The sequence below is a fragment of the Spinacia oleracea genome, chromosome 3 (assembly GCF_020520425.1).
Source record: "Spinacia oleracea cultivar Varoflay chromosome 3, BTI_SOV_V1, whole genome shotgun sequence".
Taxonomy (NCBI): Eukaryota; Viridiplantae; Streptophyta; class Magnoliopsida; order Caryophyllales; family Amaranthaceae; genus Spinacia; species Spinacia oleracea.
The window spans coordinates 135,174,603-135,198,958 of NC_079489.1; the positions used below are offsets into that span (position 1 = coordinate 135,174,603).

General features: G+C 35.0%; 1 long non-coding RNA gene and 1 pseudogene across 3 annotated transcripts; both read left to right on the forward strand.

Annotated features, from left to right (window-relative positions):
* Positions 1 to 7,010, forward strand: part of LOC110800091 (probable carbohydrate esterase At4g34215) — a 43,185-nt pseudogene extending 36,175 nt beyond the window's left edge.
* Positions 7,011 to 18,465: 11,455 nt separating this feature from the next.
* On the forward strand, positions 18,466 to 22,235 carry LOC110800086 (uncharacterized). Of its 3 annotated transcripts, none has more exons than XR_008929952.1 (5): positions 18,466 to 18,797; positions 19,657 to 19,807; positions 20,631 to 20,735; positions 20,832 to 21,002; positions 21,939 to 22,235. It is a non-coding gene; the product is annotated as an uncharacterized lncRNA (long non-coding RNA). The 3 variants fall into 3 exon arrangements; XR_008929951.1 differs by having other exon boundaries at positions 20,832 to 20,997; XR_008929953.1 differs by lacking the exon at positions 20,631 to 20,735 and having other exon boundaries at positions 18,470 to 18,797; positions 20,832 to 20,997; positions 21,939 to 22,233.
* Positions 22,236 to 24,356: the final 2,121 nt, after the last annotated feature.

A 24,356-nucleotide genomic window follows, 5' to 3' on the forward strand; every position in this document is an offset into this window, starting at 1 on the left:
TTAAAGGCATTTTGCAAAGTTTCTTTTTTATTATTTATTTTTACGTTAAGCGTAGAATGTACTTTTCATTTGTCTTTTTTTTTTATTCGTGACTCAAGACGGCTTGAAAGATGGGTTGAATGAGATAGGATAATTTATATAGGTATTAGTCAAGCATGAGGATTGGAAAGGGTAGAAGATCGTAGAACTTTATGTAATTTTTGTGGTATGATTTCCTTTGTTTACTTTGGTAAATTTTGCACTTTGGGCGGTACGGGCTAAGTATTTCATGGCTCGCTCTTTTCGCTCTCCCTTTTCTCTTTCTCTTTTTTCTTTTTGCTTGGGATTTCTCCCCAATTTTATTTGGGCTAAAAGGTAGATGGTTGTGGTCTTTGAGTCACGAGGCGAGACTGAGTGAGCCTCGTTTGGTAGGCCTATAGTGGACCTTTAATTTTAGTAGGCCTAGGGTGGACCCTTAAATTGTCTTACTTTGCAAGCGTATTTATTCATTTCTTAAAATGTGCAAATAGCATAGATTCAAAATATTGTTTTTACTTTATTGAAATTTAACGAAAGAATTACATCGAAAATAATTTTTTTTGCTTCTCTTCAGATTCCAGCTTCTGGGATTTAATTGGAAGTTGTGATTTAGACTCGAACTTTCATTAATTTTTCTGATTATAGCCCGTGTATGAATACAAGGAGGTGGCCTAGACTCAAAATAATGACGTGCCGTAAGCCTATAATACTTGACCAAGCGACTCTCAGACTTAGGCTAATTGGACCATAACTTTTGTTGGTTGACACTTTAGATTTTAACCCTTGGGTGTTCATTTGTCATGCGCCATTTTGCTTAAGGTAGTTGGTTGGGGAGATCGAATTTTCATTTTTGCAAGACTAGAATCATTAGTGCGGCTTCCCTCTTAGTGTGTATTGCTATACCCCAATGGTAGCCTTATGGCATGCCGATTTGGGTATTTTCATGGTTCGTCATGTTGCATTCATGGAAAATCTTTTAGTCCGTACTTAGGAGTACTTCAAGGAGCGAGCGGCTCGAGAGGACTATGATAGTCGTGACCCAATGTGATCATAAGCCTTGAGGCCATTAATTTTTTTTTGCCAATGGTATTGACACCTTAGGCTCACTTTGGGGGTTGTGCGACTACGGAGGGATGATTTTCAGAATGTGACTGTTTCCATTTTGCAAATACTTGAATTACATAATATAATTTTTTTATCGGTGAGAGAGAGTATTGAGGCCGTAGATTCTTAGCAAGGGATGAAAATTACATATGGGTGCTTATTGATTTAAATGTTAGGAAGGGAGACTCAATATGGTTTAACCTTTTAACTTGCAGTACGACACCAAGCATTAGGACCGATTCTATGTATAAGACAACTAAGGCTTAGGATTTAGATTGTACTTTGGCATAGCCTAGTCTAGACTCGGATTTATTTATTTTTTATTCAAAAATTATTTTTCTTTGAAGACTTTATTCGAACATCATTTTTTGAATACTTTTCCCATGTGACATTCAAGGTCATTTAATTAGCAAGCTCGGTTTTGGTGCCGAACATTGTCGTCATAGGAGGCCTAATGACGACACAAGGAGTTGTTTGTTTTATAAGTCGTTCTTAGAATCGAGTGCCTTTTTCATACGTCCTCGTAGCAAATTTGTTACGAATTTTTTATTGCTACGTATATTTTGTGCGCGGGCACCGAGGCTGCTGTGCCTGACCAAAGGCCAGGCAGCAACTTCAGCGCCCAGCAGGGGCGTTGAAATAATTGGCGCCCAGCCAGGGGCGCTGAAAATGCGTCCCTGACTGGTACTCGTATTCTGTTTGTCTGATTTTTTTTCGTACATACGACTTAATTTTGCGTGCTTTCCCAATAACGTCCTTTGCGCGTTATGCAGCGTCGTGGGATCCTTTACAGGCCGTCCTGGGCGTCGCTTATTTTTGTGGCGATCGCCCTGGATTGCGGGACAGGTATTTAGGTATAACTCTTTGGCCAATTGGTGTTGATGAATGTTTGGGCAATTTTTGGGGTCGTTGGTTTTCTAGCGTTATTTGTCACACACAATCACAACACAATCACGTAATTCGCTACACATAACTAACATTACAACATGAAGCAAAAATAATATGTCACGTAGTTTATGATAGGCTTCTATGGGTAATATTTGCGCCGGCTTGGTACCGCTTCTATCGTAGATCCAACACATGCCCCGGTCGAGGTAGTGCATTCAACAGACGAATTTCGTCCCAAGAGGCCAATCACGATGTAAGCCAAGGGGGCATGCACCAATGAGAGGGACCTTAGTGGGCGAGCGATTGGGTTTGGGACGGGTGTACTACTAGGGAAAAGTGCCGAGTGGACAACATTCGAAGCGTATGCACCCCCTGGTTGGCGATGGGTATCCTTAGTCCCAACTCCCGAGATGAAACATGCCAAGGGAGCCAAGATTCGTTATGCGGTTCTGTCCGTTCACATTAATATGCTGATTTTCAGGTCGTCCCAACTTGATAAGGAAATAAACGCGGAGTAGGATCGTTTCACCCTTCGGCTATTTTGATTACCTACGAGCACGAGTATTTCGTTAACGTTCCCCAGCGGAGTCGCCACTGTGAGGGGGTTGAAAAAGCACGAGGCTAATGCGTGACCTAGTCCCTCGTGGGCGTGACGTTGTCAGATCAAGTGTAATTAGATTTCCTGTGAGTTTACACCCAATCGACTAGTAATATAAGAGTCGCCATTCAGTTTTTAACGACAATGAGAAAAACTGACAAAACCCGGTTATTGTGACATAAAGGGAGTGCAATTATGTTCGACCACGACGGCCATAGGTTCCCTTGTGATCCCTGGTGTGGGGATCGCTCAACGTACACCCGTAGGGCAGAGATTGAGAGTTCGGGGGACTTTAACTACCGAGAGGAGTGCTGATCGATAAATCCAGAGGCAGGTTATCCTTACTAGCTCAGCACAAATAATTGAAGGGACATGCGTTAAACTGTTAAACTATTCTGAATTGATTTTAGCAATATGCAACACATAATACTAAATCGATCGTGATTATCTTATTTAGATTAATTTAAGGTACCTAGCATGATAATTCAATTGTCCAAGGTATTATCTTATTAGGCGTGATAGATCAATCAAGTTAATAGTTTGACAATTTTATAAAAGGGTGATGAACGCGATTAAATCATATGAGGGACACATTACAACGCACCCTTGAGAGGTGCGTCACGGTTCTCAGAAAACTAACCACTTGGCTTTGCTATTTCTCCTTTTATTTAACGAATCTCGGGTTTCGAAGCAGTGTTCCAGTATTTAGGCTTAAATCATCAGCTACAAGGGGCAGGACGCGTTCTGTTCGACTTTTGGGTCGATTGCGACAGAACTCCGGATCAATTTCGCAGCGTGAGGCTAGGCTTAAGGCTAGAGTCAATACTCAGGTTATGGAATTGTGTGTTCTCTTCACGTCGGTTTTGAGGCTGTATTTATAGGAAAAGAATTGTGGAAAGAAAGATTTTCAAGATACGGATCCAAAAAGAATCCGGAGACGACACAGCCCCAGGTATTTTCAGCGCCCAGGGCTGGGCGCCGAAGATTTCGGCGCCCAGACCCAGGCGTTGAAAATAGGATCTGAGCCAAGCCTTTTGTCAGATTTGGACTCTTAAACACGGAGTTTTTGAGACTTATCCAAGTCTTTTAGTGCGTATTAACTTATGACGGAATGCGTCTGGGCCCGTTACGAACTCTAGGTTCGTTAGGATTTTAATTAATACGTAACTCTTATTTTCGAATTATAGCAGGAATAGAATTCCTTTTGCCAATTCTATCTCTTTTAGGACTTATGTTGGAGTGAAACACCTAATTCTGACAGATTTCTATCTTTTATGACTTTGCCACTTTTAACAACTACTTCTTACGGCAGTTACTATTCTTAGCAGGTTTCTATAAATAGCAGTTTTGGCTGAAATGAAAAGGTGATTTAGATTCGTTATTTTATAGGAGATGCGTTGCCAGGTGGAGATTTATGTTCTCATCATCGAACCTTCCCTTTCGGGAATGGGGACAAAAGTAGGTGTCTACAAATAGGTAATAATTAACTTAAATCCAATCGTTAGTAAAATCTTAATTTATAGACTCGAATTCGTTTCAAAATAATTTTCAAGAGTGAGAATAAGACAATGCTTATACTTTACCGCAAGCCCCGAGCTGCTAAAAATATGGGCTATTACACTCTCCCTTCCTTAAGAAGTTTCGTCCACGAAACTTCAATTAAACTTTGTTTGAACAAGGTCTAACATTTAAAATTTACAAGGATTAAATCAAGATAAGGCACTCATTCTTTAGATTGGAAGATCCCAAGAACATCTAATCTAAACCAAGAGATGGATTGTTCGAACGACAAAATTTTGGATATTGATATGAATTCTCACTGACAAATAAGAGAGAAGGAAACCTCATAAGACTCATCTAAACTGGAGATACAGAGAGTTGTACGGGTTTTAAATAAGAACTAGACTTGGACTAATCAATGAATAGAATGATCTTATTGATGTCGAAATCGTAGTGACCTTATACGGACATGATAGTTGGAGGTAGACTTATAAAGGACACACAACTACTAGGAATGCCCCGAATGGAAGTGGAATCATTTTAAGAGTGGGATCATGAGAAAAACAAACAAAACTTGAAAAGTACTTATTAAAACGATTTCTAAAGATTAGATACCTTTTATTATCAAAAATTTCGTTCTAAAAGATTCAAATAGAAACCTTGAAGCTATTTTTCAAATAATACAAAGTACAAAATAGTGATTAGGCATACGTATTCATTAACAAATACAACCAACACTACTTCTCATTCTCAATACTCACTTTTATATCTCTAGGATTTTATCATCATAACTCGATTTACTCCTCAATAGTTGACTTTTGATCCTAATAGATAGATAGCTAAACCTAAAACACACCAGCACATAGCAAACAAGTAAGCGAGCAAGAGAATAATCGAATAAGAAATTTTTTACTAAAGTCCTCGACTTATGTCACCTGGCTTATAACAAATAATCCAATTTCAGTCTCAATACTTCCTATCATCATGCCAAATAGGATTATGAAGACTCCCAATTTACAAATTTCACTCCCAAGCTTCGAATTTCAATTAATCAACCACATTGAATTAAAACCATTATTCCAACACTCGTACCCAGGTTCCCAAATCTCTAGTAGCTATACTGAATCTAGAAATCCTCGAGTTCTATAGCCTTAATGGAGTGCCTTTATTTTCGAACAACTAAGACCCTTTAGATTGAGCTCTATGTACAAGGCTCTCCATAATTCAAGAAATCTTCGAACCATATATATATTTCAATTTATTTCTTAAATCTTGGCGCATTATATTTCAGTTTCAATGTTCTCAGCTTGAACTTCCGCTTTTAGTACTTTACAATAACACCTTATTCCGAACTTGATTTATTACATCGAATCACCAAGATAATCATTTCACTCTCACATTCCAAAAAAAATTCAAGACTCCACAATCCTAATTTACAAACTTTAACCTTAATTAACCAATCAAGGAATTTCAAAATTTCCAATATCCTCCACTCACAATTCTTATCACCCATTCCGATTTCCTCAACTACCAGCATAAATTCCCATGTATTGTTTTGTAATACTCCACATTTGTAACTAAATTAAACCAAAGTAGATCGACACTAATTCCTATTACCAAAATTCAAAATCAATTCCTAAGCTTTTTAATTCAAAGCACCAACAACATAACTTCCACAACACATCAAGCTCAAATCAATTCTCACTTCTTCATAAGCAAGCACATGCCCTTAACATTTTCTTACCTCAAAACAACTTGTACTACTTTCTTAAATCACAACTCAAACTTCAAATCTGAACTCGTTATAAAAAGGTTCATAGTCGTGATTCCCTTTTCACATGCCATGATATGAAGATCATGGCGAACCCAAAATAAACCTTAGCTCTGATACCATCAACATATATACATATACATATTACTTAAAATACAAAATACATTTTCAAACATCGAAGATGGTTGGACAATTATAAAACCTGAGCAATTCACATTACTTATAATTTTACCAAAACAATACTCTATTGAATTTCATAAACGTAAGAGTGTTAATTACATCAAATATCCAAAGCTCTTACATATTCCAAAGTTGAACTTGGAAGGTATTTGGAGTACCATATACAAAAGACATTGCAATTCGATCACAATTAAAAGAAATTACATGTATATCCTGGCAACGTTAAACCTTAAAACAACCTAATTAGATAAAGTTCTCAAAATACAACATTAAATAACCCTGGTTATGAAAGACTTGCCATGCTCATTGAAATATATCATCATCATTTGCGTCCGAGTAACATGAGGGGAAAAACATGGACACAATTAAAATTAACAAATAGAAAAACACAAGTTAATTAGTTACCTCCTCTATTTTTTATATGAAACTAAGCGGTAACAAGTGATAAAAATTCTTACTTTTGGATAAAGACTTATAAATCTCGCCAGTGGGTCTAATTTCCCTACCAACTGGTAGGGAAAAACTTTTGTAGATAATCCCAAGATCTCAACTTGCTCTTGATACCATGATAAAAATATTATTTGGAAAACATAATGTTGTGTTGTGGTTTTTGTTTTTCATTATTCGTGGGCATACACCTCTATTTATAATACAAAATAGATCTCCACTATCTTTTAACTCAAAACTACTGCCGAACACGCTTGTATCAAAGGCAATAAACTTATAAATCCAATATTAATTATTTTGGGATATCAGGTAGCATTGGCATCAGGAGAAGGCATGTATGTGGAAACAGTAAGGGAAGCACAGCTTGGGATTCAATTGCCAAATGTAAAATGCGTGGACGCAAAGGGGCTACAATTAAACCCAGATAACTTGCACCTCACAACTATGGCACAAGTCCATCTTGGCCTCATGTTGGCTCTTTCTTTTTTGGATACTAGTGGTTGAACGCGCGCGGTATGCTTAGGAATAATTAATTTGGTATCAACTTTGTTTTAATGCTCTATATATATATTTGTACTATTACTAATGATATGTAGAGTGGCGAGTTGTACCGACTTTGATTTAATTCTTATTGCACAATATATGCTATGACGTTTGTTAGGTTATTAATTTTTTTGGGAGAAAAAAAGGTGTAGAAATTGGATTTGGTTATTTATTTAGTTAAAATAGAACAATGCTAGATTAGTCTTTGTTACAATACAAAGAGTTTACTTTAACATACAATAAAGAATATTTGTATTCCATGGTTTGTGTAGAAAGAACAAATATCAGTTTCAAACTCTTTAACTTGAAAATAAATAAGTAAATAAGCTTTTAAAGCATTTTCTTGTCAAAGGTTGTTTATATACAAATTACGGAATATGTGGATAAAATCGAGAGTTACTTCACAACAATTAATACATTGATTCAACATCACTGAGTAAATAGATTCCCTTTACACCCCTTCAACACAAACCAACACCTATTTTTGAAATCCATATAGAGCTAGATCTATTAATTTCTCTATCTTTCACCATGCCTCTTAAATAGTGAGCAATTGACACTCATTCAATATCGAATCAATAATAAAAACTACCGCTTTATAGGACATTAACAAAGTTGTAACACTTTAATCTTCACCCTCATGACCCAAAATGGGGATATATAACTATATATACTCCTAATTATGACATAAAACAAAGAAATTAAAATGAAAAATAATTAAAACAAAACGAAAAATGAAATAAAAAAGAGGAGAGAATAAAAGGAAAAAGAAAACTAAAACCACTCAATCTCACACCCCGTACTCCATTTTGCTCCTTGTTTTCCTTCGATGCACCCCTCATTGGGTTTCAATCCCGTGCTTTGCATATGCTCCCTCTATCTCCTCCGTTCACCATCAACGATCATCTGCCGTCAATAATCACCAATCCATCATTATCTTAAGAAAATCAAACGCTCAAATTCATCGCGCCACATAATCGTTTATCAAATGAATCGCAACCGCTTGATTTCATTTAATCTGTATAGAAACTCACGCTCAAAGGTTCGACCATACTGCTCTGTTTTTGCTCTGTATTTGGTTGTTCTTGGCTATGGTTTTAGGCGTAAGTTAGGGTCGTTGTCGCGTTGGATGGAGTTATTAGTACCGGTGAAGGAATCGCTGTGTGGTGTACGGTGGCTGGTCCAGGGATGAGGTGTTAGTGTTGTTGTTGTCGTTGGTGAGGCAAGGCAGGGAAGGTATGATGTTGTGGTGATGGACTAATGGGTCATAGAAGACTGAAGAGTACTCACACGTGGGAGATGACACATGCGGCTACTGTTCATAAGCTACAGTATTTTATCTCCCACTTTTATAGGTTAAAGATTCAACGGAGTATCTCGTTTCCCGTCAAAAAAATTATATCTCTTTTGCTGATTAATGAAAATAGTCTTAAACTCTATAAAAGAAATAAAAAACTGAAAATTATATTCAATGAAAAATTAAGCAAACAACAACTCCGTCCGTAATGAGTAAAGAAAGCAGTCATAAACTCTAAAAAAAAAAAAAAAAAAAACTGAAACATCAATGAAAAATGAAACAAATTAAACAACTAGAGAAAAAATAAGAATAATGTTGGGTGTTAGAATTTCATCCTAAAACCTCTAAATAAATTTACAAAGTACAAAATCAACTTGGCTAACCTTCAACATTAATTTAAAAGGTTTTAAAAATCTAATTAAATAATTAATTGAATTTAATTAATAGTGGTACAAAGCGGTACACGTCGTTTATTAAATTAGAGGTAAATATCGGTACATGACGTTTATTGTAGAATTTTCGTTTACTTAAAATTAAAAGAAGTAAACTACGGAAAATTAATAAAAGACAAAAGTAAAGTAGATGTCATCGTCGCCAGCTCGTGCGCATGTTGGAGTCGATTTCAATCCACCTTGTTGTTGCAATACCAGATAAAGGTTTTCCAATCTTCCTAATTTCATCAATTGTCCAAGTGAGTGGAGTGTTTGTAACAACATTTGATCTTAATAATTTGACCAGTTATTGGGAGTATGAAAGAATTGTAATTCTTTCAAACCCAACATGTGACGCCCAATGCAAGCTAGGAAGACAAACCATAACCTTCTGTATGAAAGGCGAAATTCGCAAAACCTGCTTGTGTTCCTTCTAAGATTCTAGGACTGGGAATATGTTGGTTATCCAGAAACCAACCCGTCAAGGTTATCAAAATCATGATTTTACTTTGAATCGGAAGTGACTCTTAGAATCGAATCGTAAGATTCTACGAACAGATATAATCAAGATTTTATTCTCAAATTTCATTTAAAGTGCTTAAATTATAGAAAAAACTTAATAACTAAAATAAATAGTTGTTTAATAGTTATATAAGCAATAATTAACAACATTTTTCTATTAATTACTTTATCTACATGATTCAAATTTAAGAGGTTTTCGCTAGTCGAGAAAAAAGTGTAGAATCGTGTAGAATCGTAAGGCATATTTGAATCGTAGAATCGTAAGATTCTATGATTTGAATCGCGATTTTAATAACCATGCAACCCGTACCCGCATTCATAGTGTTTTTGTGCCAAGATCCATCAATTACATTCGTGATGGCAGGTCCTTGCTCTTCGTCTCCAGCCACGATTACCCTGAAAAACCCACGTGGAAAGACATGATCCATTTCTAGAGGATGGAGAAACCTTAAAAAAGGCATACGTTGTTGTAAAATTCCATGCCGATCAAACCTAGCTTAATGAAAACGTGAACCATAGAAGTAGTAGTAGCCTCATCTCTAAAAATGCGGTTATTTTTAACCAACCAAAGTGTACTTATAAAGTAAATACCTCTCGAGCTGTCTTACCATCCTGACGTTGAAATAGTTGGATATAAAACATAAACCATTCTTTGAAATACATGACCTCTTTATATTCTGAATGGATAGCTTGTTAGGTTATGATACATATAATATAAATCATGCAGAAAAACCATAAAGCCAGGAATCCAAATTAATTGCCACATAACAATTAGCATGCTCGGATCCGCCTTAGATTTAATTAACTAGAATTGCACTTAAGGTTCTATGTAATTTTCGGATTTTATAGCAAATAAAAATCTGAGTTTTAAGCCTAAAACTTATATGAATACTTGAATTAGATCGTCCATAAATTGTGAATATTATCACCTATTTATAGGGTAGGGAAATCGGATTCTAGAATCCTACTAGGAATCAATTTAGCTAATCTGAATTTAACTTAAATTCAATCACCTAATTTCTAGTAGATTTAGGAATTTAATCTAAACAAATCCTAATCGATCAAGGCTTCGTACACAAACACAAACACACACGCACAACCCACGAAGGGCGCTGTGCGCGCGCTGAGCTCGGCCCAGCAGCTGATCGCAGCCCACGAAGGGCGCGCCAGCTTACTGGCCTTACTCGCGGGCCTGGGCTTGCTTCTCGCTTGGCTGGGCTTGCTTGCTTGGTCGCAGCGGGCTGCGTCTATGTGCTTGTGCGCGCGGGCTTCGCTAGGCATTGGGCCTAGCTTCATGCTGGGCCTTGCGTCTAGCAAGCTCGTTCGATGTTTATTTCGTACGTCGCGCTTCCGATTAATTTTCCGATTCCGGAATTCATTTACGATACGAACAATATTTAATATTTCTGATTCCGGAATAAATTTCCGTTTCGAACAAATATTTAATATTTCCGTTTCCGGAATTGTTTTTCGATTCTGATAATATTTCCGATTCCGACAATATTTCCGTTTCTGGCAATATTTCAGATTCTGGCAATATTTCCATTCCCGATAATATTTTCCGATACGTACCATGTTTCCGTTTCCGGCAACATCTACGACTTGGATGATATTTATATTTCCGATACGATCCATATTTCCGTTTCCGACAATATCATCGTTTCCGGAGTATTCATAATTTCCCTTTGACGATCTCAGCTCCCACTGGAACCAAGATCCGTCGATTCCGAATATCCATAGATGGAGTAATTATTTCCATTAAATACTTGATCCGTTCACGTACTATTTGTGTGACCCTACGGGTTCAGTCAAGAGTAAGTTGTGGATTAATATTATTAATTCCACTTGAACTGAAGCGGCCTCCAGCTAGGCATACAGTTCACTTGATCTCACCGAATTATTAACTTGTATAATTAATACTGAACCACATTTATTAGACTTAACATTAAATGCATACTTGGACCAAGGGCATTATTTCCTTCAGTCTTCCACTTGTCCTTAGGGACAAGTGTGCATTTCCTAATTCCTTTGTCGCTTGATGCTTGCTCTTGAACATAAGGTAATAGTTGTCATCCTTATTATATCCAGAGGTGTTTCTCGGTTTCAGGGTTCAACTGATCAAATAAACAGATAATCATAGCCTATAATTCATCTGAGCACGACCATGCATTTTACAGTTTCTAGCTCTCCGAATGGCCTTGTACAACTTTCAGCATCTCATCCCGATTTATGGGAGGACAATCCCAATCTTGCGATCTTGAGATTAGACTTCGTTTGATAGGTGATTACCCGAGCGTTGCCTTTATAGCCTCCTTTTACGGTGCGACGGTTGACAACGTCAAAGTAACCAGTTCTCAAACAAGTAGTCTCAAATCACTCAGGTATTAAGGATTAGTGTCTAATAATTTTAATGAAATTTACTTATGACAGATTTTTATCTCTTACAGTAAAGTTTCATAGGTCTGTCCGATACTAGTCTTCCCAAAGTAAGTATCTATGCAAATGATTGTGACATTGCCATGTCCACATAGTTCAAGAAACAGAACTACTAGTCATCTAACGTTTTCTATGCGCCCATCTTTATGAAAACTCCGACCAGGGACCATTTTCAACTTTTGACATTCAAGTTCACTTGATAGACATTTCTTAGTCACAGGACTGGTCCTGACAGTCTATCTTGAATATATCGTCAAATTGAAGGGACCCATCATTTAATACTAAACCAAGATTAAATGGAGTATGAAAAATACATTTCATATATGATAAATGTTCAACCCTAATGTTTTACAACCATGGGCCTCTAACCCATCTTTAAAAACAGTTCATGGAATTCAAAGATATGCTTGATTTCCATCGCTACAATGTGACTGTTGCTTCTCACTTGTTGCATAGGTTTAGTTATCATGCTTTGCCAATCTTAATATCCTTTTCATCGAATGTTCTTCGAGATAGGATGATAATATCTTTTGAGTATGTTTATTTTGTGATCTAGTCTTTCTTGCTACAATAGTGGTTCTACGCATTTTCCAATGAAAAACCATTAAGCTAGCAGACATGTGATCCACCCAAGTTCAGAGAAGAACTCTTTAACGTAAACAACCCTGTTTTATTGCTTCTTAGGCAATAAGTACTTTTACTTCAACTGTATAGGTTGCTAGTGATGTTTTGTTTAAATTTGCTTATCCAAGCAGTTCATGGATATGTGGAAGACTTTCCAGCTGTATCTTAGAACATAGAAATTAATATTTAATTTCCCACGCAACAACTCATGGTGTTCAATCCATGTTGCCATTTCAAAACACGATGCTCTTTAGCTCGTCTTTGCCAATGGTAAACTCCAAACGGATCTTGCTTGATCCTTTTCCATTGTTTATGCGTATAGCATCAATATTTAGCATATCTTAATTTCCTTGAATCAAGAACTATTTCTATGTATCTTTTCAAGTACCATAAGTTTTTCTTGATCTCAATCTACTTGATCTTTACTTAGATCAATAGAGATTGGTATATGTTCGTTATGCCTTAAGGCATATGATACATTTTTGGCGACCCTCATATTATATCATACATGATAAATTCTTTTGCAGAATAATTCTCAATTGAATTCTATTCATGTAACTTTATCTCATCTAGTTTCAGTAGATACTAAATCCAGCTAAATTCTTTGACATATAATATAGGTTAAGAATCTCACTTAGATCCTTTGATGTTTAACTTAGTAAATGCTTATACAGTTCAAACATTCATTACTTAGATTTATTTATATGGGCCGACTGTCTCCAATGGCGTCTTTCGTGTTTGATTTAGTAAATGCCATTACTTAATCCAAAACAATATTATAAGATCTTTTTAAATAGATCTTAATACCCAGTATGTACTAAGTTTTGCCTTGGTCCATCATTGATGAATAATTTCAAATCTATGTCATTAGCATTTGAATGTTATTTCACAATAGAGAGATATGTGTGTGATACACATAGGACCAATTAAGTTTTACGTACTCCCACTAAACTTCTTATACATTTATAAGAATCATGTACATTTTATGAAACTAAAATACTTATTAGCTTCACTAAAATACAATTCCAATTCCCAATTTCTTGCTTAAATCTGTACTTAGATTTCATAAGCCAACTTTCCTTTTTCAAGCATTTATTTGGATCCACAAATCATATGACATGCCATGTACATAGTTTCTTCCAACATTTGATTGAGGAAGATGTTTTGTCATCCAATTTCCATATGTACCAATATGCAATCATTGCTTGATTTATAGACTTGAGCATTAAGATTATGTATGAGGCTTCAACACAATCCATGCCATGAATTTGCTTGTAACCTTTAGCGACTAATCTAGCTTTGTGTGTGAACACAATTCCATGTTTGATGGTTTTCATCCTTAAAACCAATAGGTGTTTTATGGCCTTTAACCATCCAAAACATTTGAGTCTATATATGGCCTCTAACCATTTTAGGGAATTTGGGTTTCGTCATAGCTTTCTTACAAGTCACCAACTCATTAATCTACGTGATAATAGTTTGACTCCAAGTTGTAGGTTTGTTCACTATCTAATAGAAGAATCTCATAGTTTCATTGACCTGAACTCTATGTTTCTTCACTATCTAATAGAAGAATCTCATAGTTTCAGTGACTTGAACTCTATGCCTACTTGGGTATAGAACATCAAACAATAGAATATCAATAGGCACTTTGAGATTCCTTTGAATATTCTGTTCTCCTTGAAGCACTTGTAAAGTCTTCTAAGAGATGTCTATTATTTAAAGCCACTTCTAAATTCCTTAAAGAATACGTGTTCAGATTTTCTAAAGAACTTCGAAAAGCCTCCGGAATGTCCGTTTATGTTTGTTGTTCGCCTCGAATACTTTCGAGGTCTATTTTCTCCCACTTGTCATTTTGGAAACGAATCTCCAAAAGGACATTATTTCGAGCAAACAAACATTATGTTCTCAAAAATTCGTGGTAGAAACAATACCTTTGTGTCCCATTTGAATAAATCACAATGAAACATATATCTATATTTGGACCTTAGTTTGTCGAATAACAAACACTAAGCTCCCACTGAGTTTAGCAACTCCTTAGATATATATTATAAAAAGATATTTTGAAATTACTTTTCAATAGCTTTGACGAATTTGGTTTAGTTTGGTGGTAGTTGAGCATTTTGTTTTAGAAATTATAGGAAAAGTCTTTATGATTCAACAATGATCAAATCAAGTACTAATTGACTTCGATCATTCCAATGTAGATACGCCATATCTTATGGAGCTAGATCGTGAAATTACAACACACAATCATTGATGATCATTCTTGACTTAAGTAATCATCAACATGATCTAACCTAGATCTTTATGATTTCTTGCCAAGTGGATTTTATTTATACTTTTCTATGAATCTTTGATCTAGCCAAACAGATTCAAACTTATATCACATTTGAGTAAATAAACCTATATTCACTCAAATCCATGTGAAATAATAAAGTCATAAAATCTTTCTTTATCTTTGAACTCTATTGTTTAGGCGTTCTAACAATAGTTCATATCCTTTGTTACTTTCAATAAGTAAGACTAGCTTGTCTTGAATTGATCTAGAAATCAACCAACTTTCAAAAGTCCATAAGAATAGAGCTTTAGAACGTTTACTTGTTGAGCAACAATGCTAAAGGTTACTGGAACTCAAATCAAGGGATTGATTTGAACCTAGTAAAGTTCTTCTTGTTAAAGAGTTGTTTGTTTTAATCAAGCATATTGACTCAACCCGTAAATAAACATTTCATTCAAAAAAACAAAAAAACATTGTTTTTGCTTTTCTTGAATGTGAGTCTTTCTGTGTTTGAAACAGAAATTTAGGTATGCTGATTATGGAACAAAATAGCCATTAAGTTCCAGCCTTGAAAGGACTTAAAACAAACTAGATGACCCGACAATTAATGTAGCATTGCCATGCTTCATTTCCCACTTGTAGGCCATTTGTGTAGCCTAGCTTCCATTGTTTGAGTTATTACCGAAGTAAGAACCTCAAGCGGTATATGATACCAAGGAAGTTTGATTGCTAGGTCACTTTTCTTTAAACATAAAATTTTAGGTAGAAACAGAATTGTAAATTCCTTTCATTTGTTCCTTGTTTTCCTATTTCTTGCACCCTTTCTTTTAGTCTTAAGAATTGACTTCTAGTGTTGACTTTTATACTTTGTTTAGACATGTCCAATGTCACTTAGACAAAGTTCTTACCATTTTATTTATGTTGAATGTTTTTTTTCAACTAGATGATCTTACCAGAAGCTTCTAAAGTTCTCTAAGAATCTATCTATTCGAATGTCTAGGGACTAGACTCATTCGAGAATTAAATGGACAAAGATTTTACGTTGTTAACCATTGGTAAATCCGAGCGTTTAAAATCAATGCTTTATGATCTCAAAACTACATTGTATTTTGAATTCACAAGCACCAATTGGTTTTCCATTCGGCTTTGATACTCGAAAACAACCATAAAAGTCGATATAAGAAACGTACATTTAAATTGCTCATTTTCTCTCATTTCCGTGAATCGTTCTTGGATTCATTACCAATTGAGGAAATTTACTGTTACCTTTCTAAAAGGATTTACTGCAGTGCAAGATATTTAATTATAAACAATAATTAAAACATATATTGAAGCATGCAAAGTCTAAACATTTATCATGAGTAATAACTTGAAAATTAAAGCAATCATGCAAGTTAAACAAGTTATTAGCATTTTATTCGAATTTATTGTTCCGGCAGGTGTAAGTAAAATGATTCCAAGATCCTTAAATCATTGAATAATTAAGCACATAATGTATTTACACTCAATTCTAAAATATTTTAGGTAAGCAATGCCTTTGCTAATAGTCTAGAAACTACTCTTGGTTGATAGGTACATCTAAGAACTTATTAGGTAAACCTATCTCATTTGCCACGACATAAAAGGACTCCTTACTTATATCATTGAGTTTCACCAAAACTAACATGTACTCACAATTATTTGTGTACCTTACCCCTTTAGGATCAATAAGTAACACCTCGCTATGGCGGAAAACTATTACTAAGATCGATGTAAAAGTTATCCAAGTAAGTGTTATTTTGGCATGGCCCTTTTAACTCAATTTTTAAAGTTTGGAACTTAAGGCTCTTACTATGTTGGTTAGATTTTATGTGAACTAAAATCCTTAATCATGCAACATAATCAAGCCATAATCTCATGCATAATTAAGACATATTTAAAGCAATAAATAACTTAAAGCATGCATAAGATATAAATGTGATCTAGTATGGCCCGACTTCATCTTGAAGCTTCAACTTCAAACTCCGTCTTGAAAATGGATTGGAAACTTTGTCTTGAATTTCACCATGGGAGGTGCCATTTTCTTCAAATAGGATAAGCTATAATTTAAACTAAATACAACTATTTGATGGTACGCAGACCATATTTGAATTAAAAACTTTGGTGCATTAGACCAATTTTACATTTAAATTAATGGTACGTAGACCATATTTTCTATCCTATTTGGGCAATACTAGTCGCATTCCATAACCTGCAAAACAGTACATATACAATATATACTATTCACCCATTCATTTATCAATGAATGGCCCACATAGCTGGTTAGTTGAACATATTATGCATCACATAAATATTTGCAGCAATTAATCAAGGCTTCCAATAATCTACCAATTATTAAATCCTTATTAATTCTAATCAAGTTGTTTTAACCTTAAAGGATTGTATACCTAATCAAGAGTTTATGACTAAAAGGCTCCCACTTAAACCAATAAATTTACATGCTTTACTAATTTTAAACATAAAATTGTATTTCCTAGTCTAACCGGAAACATACAAATTTAATTAAAATTTAAAGCTCATATAAATTAATAATTGAATCCTTTAATTTATTTTCAGTTGAATTAAATAAATAAATTTAAATTTATTCAAGGTTTTAATTTCAGTAAAATAATTAGTATAAATTAAAATTTATAATAAATAGATTATTCAAAGTTAAATTCCGAGAAAAAAATATTTAAATTATAAATTTTAAAGTTAATTAAAATCGTTTCCGAACTGAAAATTCAAAATTAAATTTAAAGCGCATCAATCGGATCAAGACGAGGCCATGGGCTTGCGCCCATGCCCCATCGAGTGCACGAGGCATCAGCGCCCCTCGACTGATCGCATAGAAATGCACGAGCAGGACACACGCATACGCAGCCAGCCCAGCCACGCATGCGCGCAACCCGCTTGCTCGACGCGTTCTGGTCTGCTCGCTGGGCGAGGCAGTGCGCGCTGTGGCGCATTATCCATCGCTGCCCACACGCGTCTGCTCGCTCGGCTTGTGCCTTGCCCCCATCGCCCATCGCCCATGCGCGCAGCACACACGCCCAGACATCACTGCCTTGCGCGCGCGCCACGCTCGTTGCTCGCTGCATTCGTACCGCATGGGCGACGGGCTCCCTTGCTCGTCGTCGCATGCCCGCACTATACAATACCCCTTAAGGGTAACACATAGCTTCCATTGCTTTGTGCGTGCAAAATTCATGAGCGAATTATATAAAAAATTAAAACTTTTAATTCAAATTTATTGACAAATTAATAAATTATATTAATTTCATAAATTTATGGCGAAAAATCGAAAATTTATTAATCAATTAATTTCCGATTATCATGGATTCAAATCTAGGTCATAAAAATTTAAAATCTATCAAAACTTAACAATTTTTATGGTGGTTTTTAATCATGGATACCTAATTAAATTGTCAATTAATTATGAAAATGAAATCAAATTCTACATTATTCGAATTTCAACAAATTAATTACAATTACAAATTAGGTTGTATAATTAAAAATCTTAGGCATATGAATTTGTTAAACATATACAGTAGGTCACTACTACAAAAATGGGCAAAGAGACCCTTATGAAAAGACCCACTGTACAAGATAACGGGTCTCTTCAATATAAGAGATCCAATATCAATGATAAGGGGTCTCTAATGTATATTGGAACCCACATATCATAATAGAGGGAGACCCCTTAGATAATCCAACGAGTCTCTACATTGCGTTGGGCCCCGCAAAAAACTTGCTTGAAAAAAGAGAGGAGAGGAAGATAAAGACCCACTAATAAGAATTCGAGTCTCTTTCCCGTATTCATTAAAAAATAAATAAACGTTAATGCTTTTATTCTTCACTGTGCACTATCTCTCCCCTAAAATTACATTTTTGCTTGGCTTGCTCCCCAGTTCCCACCTCACTCTCCTTCACCCTCTATCAACCATGTTGTCGACTACGCCCCCTACTCCGCGGCCGCAGCTCAGACTTCCACCAATTCCGAAGGGTCTGGCGGCTTTAAGTCACCTATGAATCCACCAGAAAAGGCGTAGTTGGAAAGGTCTGGCAGTGGATCGGTGCGGTCGTCGTCTCGTCAATGTTCGATTTGAATATGGTCAATCGTTTTGAACACCGATACTGTAAGAACCTATGATTGTTATTTTTTTTTGATTTCGTCCATTTTTTTTTATGATTCTAATTGATTTTGAATACACGAGTATTTTTAGAGTTTTGTTGATTTGCATTTTACATCTGCTTTTTGTGGATCGTTGGATCTGGATTTTTTGTGCTTTTGATTCTGATTGATTTTTCGGTAGTCCAATTAGAGATTATTCATTTCATTATTGTTTTTCTTATTGTCTCTGGATTTCGCAAAGTTTAGGGTTTTTCTTGGTAATTAATTTACGGTTTTTTTGGTAATTAATTTAGGTTTTTTTTTAATTTATGGTTATGTGTTGTGAGGTTAGGGTTTTGAGGGATCGATCTTCGGTAGAATTTGGGCTAAATTAGAATTTCAGATTGGTTTAAATTTTTTGGGGTGTTAAGGTTATCGAGGAACTAATCGAAAAATGACTGAATTGCGGTTAGTTTGTGTGTTTTGTCTGCAAATTAAGTATTGTGTGAATGCTTGTTGTAATGCGATTAGTCATGCTTGATTTTGTGAGTTTCCTCGTTTGATTTAATTTCATTTGTAGGTTTCATTGTAAAGTTGAATCATTTTCAATGGTTCAAGATGCAGAGTCTACCGAATACCAATTTGATTCAGTAAAATTTTGAGTTAGGAGGTTATACTTGGTGAGTTTCATATAAATTCAGTCGTTCATCTTAGTGTAATTTAGCTAGTACCATTCTCTTTATGTGGCAGTGGTTGATAAACTCAGCTTTGGAAGCTTCGTCAGTGTTTCATTTTTTCATTTATGATCAGACTCGAGAAAACTATTTGACTGTCTTAGGTTTAGATTTTGTCACTTTATCGGTGTGATGTATGTTTATGATCAGGTTCGAGATAACTTTGATTCACTTCACACATAAGGGAGCAGCAGTTTCATGCTTTCAAGAAGCTTTTGGTGCATATGCAATCCAAAGAAGAAAATAATCGAGAAATTGAAGAACCGCAATCGACACCTTCTTTCCACGCTTTTAATCCAAGGTATTCCTCGCCATTCACAAATTGAACTTCAGATATCACTGTAATTTCCCTTTATCTTCAAAGTTTCCTAATTTTTTTGTAGTTCTGTCGTAATTAAAGGTTGTATGGTTTAAATTGGATGGTGATATTTGCCTAAGGTGTAGGTTTTTCAATTAGGGTAACAATTTGTTCAGTGTTTTAGCATATGTAGTGAAATTGTGACTATTGCAGGTATTGTTAGCTATGATGTTATATTTGTTGGTGATAGATTTAGGTTTTATCAATTAATTCATCAATTTAATTGATCTAGTTTTTAGAAATTAGGGTTTCAATTGCGTTCAAATTGAATTGATTTTTTTGGCTCTAGAGACAGTTTTCATTCCATTTTCTGTATCTAGTTTCTAATTGATGTAGTCGTTGTGATAAATTTTAGCATTCTCTTATTAATTGATGTATCGTGTAAAATTATTATGATACCAAATTGGGGGCAAGGATTTGTGTGGCATATTTTCATACCACCAACGATTTAACTACAAAGTCACGGTTTTTAGTCTTTATGTATCACTCTCTCCTTCTCTTGAATTTCTTTTTTCGAACTTATGAATTGCTCAAAGGATTAGAATTTCGATTAAGTTAGGTTTTCTAATTACGACGAATTAGTATTTTTTGTTTATTGTGTAGCGATTTATTGAATGTTGTTAATTTCCCGGATTTTATTGATTGTAGATGAATTTTTTGATTAGTATTGAGTAGTGGAAGTTATATTATTTGAGTTGCACACTAAGTGTTTGATAAAATGCCCGAATGATTTGTTGACTTGTGATTTATTTGTATATACCCTAAGGTTGGTCTCGTTGCTTTCTGCCGACTTCCCTCTTTGCCCCACCAACAACAATCAATCGCTTTCGTTTACCCACAAATCACTCTACAAATATTGGTGTCTCACTCTGTATGTCTCTCCCATGGCTGAAGGGTTTCCGATTGAATTGTTTGAGTTGTTAACTCTATGTTTCTGAATTCAATTTCTCGAATTTTGAATTTTTAGGTATAGGACAGATAAGTTGAAAAGGATTGCGGCAGAAGAACGAGTTGTCCTTAGGATTCAAAGTCGGATTGCTGAACATATTAGAAGTCTTGAGGAATAGGGAATTCTTCAGGTTGAAGAGCTTGTCAGAATGAGAATGGTTTATGAATTGTCGAATTTGCACAAGGTAAGGTAATGATTTAACTCAAGCTTTGTAATTTTATTGAAGGGTTTTACCGGTGTATATACTTGGTTGAGTTAATTAAGATTCACTATTAACTAATTCAGTGAATTTTAGAAACACAACTATTCAGTTTAGTAATTATCTGTAGGAAAATTTGGTAATATTAATCCAACCTTTGGCCGGTTTTCTTTTATTAATCTCACCTACGACATATTTTTTAATAATTCCACCTTTACTACCCAACGACTTTTATTGGGCTTAAGTGACCGATAACCGGTGAAAAAATCATCGAGATGGTGATGAATTGATGATGATGACTGAATATATCGAGAGAGAGTACTTCCACGTAGGGACATATTATCGCCTACAATAGGTTTATGACGTGTTGGGCCCAATAAAAGTCGTTGGGTGGTAAAGGTGGGATTATTAAAAAATATGTCGTAGGTGGGCTTAATAAAAGAAAATCGGCCAAAGGTTGGATTAATATTACCAAATTTTCCTTATCTGTATAGTTGTATCAAATGTCTATTAGCAAGGGATATACAATCAGGGATTATCTAAACCTACTTTTTAGCAGCTTTTATATTTAAAATATATATTATTTTTCATCTCGTCTTTCAGTAGATTCCTTTTCTTATATGATAATATATATAGTTAGTTGTGATTACATAAGTTAAAAGATGTGATAGAGCTATTTAGTCACTCTAAGTGGTCTCTTGACACCTTATAGGCAAGCCTCTCTACCTTTAAATGTTGGGATCAATGTTCTGTTCGTATTGACATCTATATCATTTTGGTTGCAATGGAATTGAAACTATGCAAGCACCAATAATGCATGAAAAGACTCAAAAGAATGGATCTCTTTGTACTCAAATATATGAATTGTTTTTATTAATGAAAAGTACTTGAGTTTCTTTCATGAACTTATTTTAGTTTGTTTACAGAGAGATGCAACGTGAAGTCTTGAGGATACAAAACAAAAGCCAAATTCCATGGGAGTATCATCCTCTGCCATATTTTTCTGTAATTGCGAGGAGAGTTGATCCTAACATTCATAGGAAAAATTTGTAGATACATAATCACTGGTAAGAGCTACATATTTCTTCTTGTCACCTCCAATGTATTTCAGATCATTCATTCGCATTTTCCTCCGTCTATTTATTTTTAATTGATTTCTTCCCTCGTGAAACTTTAAATGCAAATTAAGTTAATGATTCAACTTAAGTTTCGTAATTGATTGAATGGGTTTTACCAGTTTTTATATACTTGGTTGAGTTAATTTATAATTTTAGATACATTTTGAACTAAATTTTGGTGAAATAAATTTATACCAATATTTTAGTAACTATATGCCTTCTATAATTTCGAATAGAGTAGGGAAGAAAGAACTAATTAATCAGGGAAAGAACTCTTATTCGAATTTAGGCTTTTATTTCGGGAAACTTATAAATAGATTTTTCGTTTATTTTTTGATAGTCTAATAGGAACACGCACAAGGGGGGGGGGGGGGGTTGGGTGGGGGTGAATTGTATTTGGAACTTGAGTGAGTTTCTTTCGAACTTTAAAGCAATATATGGAACTGAAAAAGACAGAAACAAATGTTACTCAATTTGAGGAAACTTCTTGACACTAATCAAGAAGAGAAAACCTCAAAACTCTTTTATATTAAAATAATTCCTCAATTACAATAATATAACAACTTGAGTTCCTCTCAAACTCAAGTATCTCACAGTAATCAACTCTGATTACTCTCTCTTCTGTTTCTCTCTTTCTCGACTTTAACTCAAAGCCTTTACAAGATTACTCAATCTCCTCTCACTCAGATTACAATTTGTTTTGAAAACTCTAGATAATAATAAAGCTTTTCTGATATTTGTGGAACTTAGGAACTTGAATATTGCTAGGACACAAATCGTTTTTATAAACTCTTTTGAAAGAGTTTTATAGATAAGAAAGCTTGTGGAATATTTGTGTGTTTTTACCAGAAGAAAACCAACCCTTTTTATAGAGAAGATCCTTAGGGTTAGTTCCCTTCAAATCTCAACTGCCCACACACACCTACACTACTTGGTCTCCACGATCCATAACTTGTGGATCAAGGTAAGACCACTTCCCCTTAAAACTGTTTTCAGAGAAAATCGTGGTTTTGGACTTTGTCAACCACTAAGATTTGTGAAAAATATTTAGTAAAATAAAATCAGATTTTAAGAGAAGTTTTAGGAGCAGTAAAACTGTTTTGGTTTAAAAGATAAAATCAGATTTTATTTAAGGAAATAAAACGACAATGTATTTATGTAATATTTCCTTTAAAACTTGCTGCTAAATAATTTGATAGAATCTTAATAAATATTTAATCAAGCATCCTAGTTCCACAACGTATCTTATAGCTGTTAGTATTTTACACAGAAATCTAAGAGAATTTAACTACCTAGCTTCGTGTTTACTCTTTTACTGGAGCTACAACTCAGCAGTTGCAATGGTTCCTACTCTGGAACATGTGAGTTCCTCAAAAGAGACAGAGGAACTCATCAAAAGGAAACTTCACTCTTCTTTGTATTGTTGTTCCTCTGATGTGTGTCAGCTTGTAGTTCCCAGCTTTGCGCATTCCACCTCAGGAACATTAGCAGCCATCTCAGGAACTTTTACTTGTAGACACAACAGAAACATAATCAGGAAGTTTGTTATTTGTCATCAACCAAAATTAGGGTCAACAATATTCCCCCTTTTTGGTGATGGTAACATACACAAACTTTTTACTATAAGAAATGAAAACACATACACAAATTTGGTGAAGTTTAGACTGTGAGTAAAAAAAATTGTTACCCTTTACCCTTAAGGTTGGAACACAAGGAATCCGAGTCTCAAACCAAGTTTGATCGCCTTAGAAAGTATGCTCAAGTGATTTTCCCCTTGTTGACATTAACAAAAAGAACAATGCAAATACATATATTCCAAACACAGTGCCCTACGATCAATGTTTGGCAAGTCAAGCTAGCCTCAAAGTATGGTACCTGCTTACACAACATAATAATCCGAGAAGCAACAACCATATAAACCAGCAATATGTAGATTGTCAACCAAGCAAGTTTAAAAAAGTTAAATCAAAAAGGGAAGATTCCCATTGTTTAGTTATACAAAACCAAAAAAAAATTGTTCCAGAAACAGAGCAGTAATAAAAGAGATTGGAAGGGTTGTTTAGTCTTGGGTAGGAGAATCTGAGGCAGCTGTTTCTTTCACCACTACTTCCTCAAAGGATTCAAGGTTGTTGATTTTCTGCAGAATTTCAATGCGAGTGTCGTTGGCTTGATCAGCATATTGTTGCAGATTGGATTGGAGTGTTTGAACAGCATTGACCAAGGCAT